At 42.5% G+C, this 4,209-nt stretch overlaps 1 protein-coding gene across 1 annotated transcript in view; it reads right to left on the reverse strand.

Moving 5' to 3' along the window:
* Positions 1 to 3,932, reverse strand: part of BFAR (bifunctional apoptosis regulator) — a 10,782-nt gene extending 6,850 nt beyond the window's left edge. Inside the window, exon 1 of the mRNA XM_010578471.1 lies at positions 3,175 to 3,932. The gene's annotated coding sequence lies outside the window, so the exon portion shown is untranslated. The remainder of the gene's footprint in view (positions 1 to 3,174) is intronic.
* Between the last annotated feature and the right edge of the window lie 277 nt (positions 3,933 to 4,209).

Below are 4,209 nucleotides of genomic sequence, written 5' to 3' on the forward strand. Positions count from 1 at the left end.
CCGCCTCACGGGAAAGGCGGGCGGGGATGGGAGCGGGACGGGGACGGGAGCGGGACCGTGCCTCCAGCCGCCCCCCACTCCCGGGACTGCGGGGGGAAACGGCGCTCCCGGGTCCCAGGTGAGGAGGGCGCTCCGGTAGGGGTAACCGGCACCGCCTCCTCGCCCGCGGAGCAGCAGCCCGTACAAGCAGAGCCCCGTCCTTTTTTAGCTGTAAGCGTCGTATTGCGAAGCTTTGACAATCGCCGGACAGACGCACCGCTACGCCCGCATTTTTCGCAATACGCTCACCTCCACATCCGCCACGGTACAGCTAACGTTTGCTGAGTGTACGTCTGCACACCCAGGTGATCTTCCTTCACAGAAACTTTGTTCACCGTTTACTTTACAAGTTAACGCCTGGAGGCCTTCTAACTCTGAAGCTTGACTGCAATGCCAACGCATACTGTGCCAGGTTGGTTCACACAGACTATTTTTACCACATGAGAGTATATCTATATATACACACGTTCGCAATTATTTCTATCAGTCTCTGTTTCCTTACTGCATTTCTTTTTGACTAGAGTCCAAAGAAAACTGAGTGATTTTTTTTAAAGTACTGTCGAAATGTATTTTTCCCACTGTGCAACACAGTGACATTTTCTTAAAGATTTTGTTCTTGTTCCAGTTTGATACAAACCTACAAGTCCAGTTCAAATGACATTTGAGTTACCAAAACCAAATAATTAACTTTATAATTATTCTAGGCTATTTCAATAAAGAAAATAATAGTCTCTCACTGTTTCCTCTCCCGTATTATCCAAATTTCTCCAGAGGACAATTATTACTGTGCTGATACATACATACCTCTGGTTTTGTTTGCTTTAGAACTATCCTAATCAGATTTCTTATGGGACAGAAAAACATGTAGCTGAAAAGTCCATCAACTGTTTGAGCGATGATCCAATATTTGTATATCACACTTCCATATTCAGTTGTTTTACTTAACGGTTATTGCTTCTTTACTCTCACGTGGAGTTCTCTTAGTAAGACTGCAGTACTATTGCTTAGATCCGTTTGTGGCAAAACAACCAAGATCCAATTCTGGCCTTCTTTAAAGTAATACATTAAAGGTACTACATATTTCCTATCAACATGGAATAAGCAGGCATCTATGCTCAAGTGTACATGCCATTTCAAGATTTTTTTTTTTTTTTAAAATAAAAAATTCTAGCTATAATGGTTCAGGGATCATAGGAACTGATTATGGCTTCCAAAGCACTTTTCAGCTTTAGTCAAATACGATTTAAAACTCCACTAGCTGCACAGAAGAAGTGTGGACAAGCAGGTAAGTCCATACAAGCTAGCTTCCAAGGCTTATTTTATGAAAAGATCTACCAACCAGCTCATACTTAAGTTTATTTGTAGTTTTAATTAAATATTTGAAGTGCCAGTCAGCAAATCCTTAAACTGCCCTAGCATGAAACTATTAAACCTCTTCTAGATCAGATGAAGTTCATCTAGGTCTACCTTAGTATACATGAGGTGAAAATGTGGCCCAGAATATTTAGGCCTTGTCCTAGATTCTATTTTTTTAGTACTTTTTTTTTTTTTATTTGGTGTGTTTTCACTTAGCTTCACATTTGACATTCAGTAAAGTAACTCAACATACAAAAGTGTTTGATACAGTCTGTGCCACAGACTTACCTGATGTTGCAGAAATGTGGCCTTTTTGTCCTAGTTTATAAAACTTCCACGTATAAAAAAGCAGTGTAGTCTTGTAACTAGTTGTTTGTATTGCTCTCTCCCAAGAGTACCCAGTAATTTGGAAAGCAGCCAACCTTTTCTGGTGTCATTTAGCAAATGAGATATTTAAAGAACTCTGATTACAAACTACACATTCATAAGTGCAGTTGCTTTAATATATACATGGAAGACAACCAAGCAGGTACTTAATTAGGCAAATCTTCTGAAACTAAACAACAGTGAAGATGTATGCCCTCCAAAACATTTCTTGACATGTACAATTGCAAACAGAAAACTAATTAAGGAAAGCTACACAATATTGGGGATTAAAACTTTAATAAATATCATGGGAGTTCTAAATTATTCTTAACACATAATAGCATTTCCTTTTTATTGCAATATATTATATACAGGAAGACAGTGAAGAGGAGACTATTCCTAAAGAGGAACAAAGCCAGAGAATGAGGCATCTGGGCTGTCAGCTGCACCATCAAAAATTAGGTTTTTCTCCAAACCAGATCTTCTCAGAAAGCAAAAGGAAGGCAAAGTACTCTCATCTATTCAAGGTCTAATTGTGCAGTTTGGGACAGTAGTAACAATGGTGGCGAATCCAAACGGAAGTCATCTAATATTTAAAAAAACCTACGAAACAAAACACTGAAAAAACAACACAAAAGTAAATCTGAGGGGATTAATTGGACATTACACCTTCAAAGAGAAAAAGATGTCTAGTATCAAATGGTAATTCTGACTACTATCAACTAGGCAGAAATTGGTTGAGATGGATAATGATTCTAATTCAGCAGAGTACTTTGCTGTTACTGTAAGAAATCACCTTGTATCCTATATGCAGGGCACATTTCCAAGGTGATGGCACCAGAAAAAAACAGAGCATACAATAACATATCCAAGGTGAAACTGTATTAACTCTTGGCATAAATTATTGCATCACATAAGTATTTTTGAAACTATTATCACCAGAGTCAATGCTAACCATAATTGTGCTGCTTTGGTCCTGCTATTGAAGTCCTTTACACTTTTTCTCCTTCCAAGTTAAAAATAACCTTTTTTGATAACAAAAACGCGAAAAGATTAACTTGTTTCAAATTTTCCTTCTAAATATGTAATAATACATGTATGTTGAAGTAGAAAATCTGTAACATATAATACTTAAATTCCTATTAAGTGCACTTTATTACAGCATCTTACATTTCTACTTGCAGTTTAGCTTTGTTTTGCAAGTGAATGAAGCAAAGAGTTCCTGGATTTGTCAGCTACTTGGGGAAAAATGTCAGGTTTCTAAAACAGCCACGAAGCACTTCAAAGTGCCATGAGCACTTTAACTACAGACTGCAGGAGCACTTCTTAAAAAATAGAAGAGTAAGATGAAAATGTTAGGCTTCAGCCCATTTACTGCAAAACAGAAAAATCTCTACTACTATTTTAACTAACCTCTTACTGAGCACCATTTAATCGTACAGATGATTTGCTGGGAGTGCACGTAGAATAAATTGCTTATACTGAAAAGGCAAAACTTAATCTTGAAGAATCTTTAAAAGCGCTCTCCGCTCAGTCCTGTGTAATTCTGTATCTTCTGCTCTATGCCGAAATTACCCCCCAATTTATGGACAATTTTCCATTTGTTTCCATTCTGCTGGAATTCTAGAAAAGGCTCTTCACCTGCTGCGTGAACTCTAGACCTGCAGCACATATGGTAAACTCTGCATACTGTCCTTGCCCACAACTTCTGCTTTCTGCTCTTGTGCAACACCTTGGGCAGTCGACCCTTGGGCAGTGGTTTCCTTCCACAGCACAGGTGCGAGGACATCTTGCTGGGCGTTGAGCTTTGCTTATGGTTACTCTACAATGAGGCGTTAAAGTGCTGGTTTTATCATTTTAACAGGAAGACAAACGCTTCTTCTGTAATACTTCCAGCCAGCCTACCAGTTCCTCCGGACTTTCATCACTGAGGCATAATCACCAGTGGTTCTCCACTGCCCTCAGCAAATTCCCATTCCTTCTTTCCTGCTGGTGCTGGTTCTGCCTTTCCAGTCTGAAAGGCAAAGACCGTGTTTTCCAACATCTGCGACACTTCACCCCACAGAAAAGCAGCTGTCTCACGACTCCCCTTCCGCTGGCGGCCCTATTACAGCTTTTCTGCTGTGCAGCGGCTGGCTGGGCCGTCCTCCCCGCCGTTACAGGACGCGGCAGGCAGCCTTCAGCAGCGGGTCTGCTGCCGCTCACACGTAGGCGGACAGGCCTCCGCTCCGGGAGCGGTTCCTCAGCCGCCGCGCCCGGGGATAACTCGCGGGAGCAGACCACCGGCACGCCGACTAGCCCGCTCCCGCCCGCTGCCAGGCACCGCCCCAGGAGAAAATGGCGGCCGCGCCGCCCACCGCCGCCGGGCGCTCACGTGGGCGCTCACGTGCGGCGGGGCGGGAGGGGCGGTTTCCGGAAGCGCTCGGCGGAGGTTGCGGGCGGTGCCGA

Source organism: Haliaeetus leucocephalus, unplaced genomic scaffold (assembly GCF_000737465.1).
Source record: "Haliaeetus leucocephalus isolate CR32 unplaced genomic scaffold, Haliaeetus_leucocephalus-4.0 Scaffold636, whole genome shotgun sequence".
Classification (NCBI taxonomy): Eukaryota; Metazoa; Chordata; class Aves; order Accipitriformes; family Accipitridae; genus Haliaeetus; species Haliaeetus leucocephalus.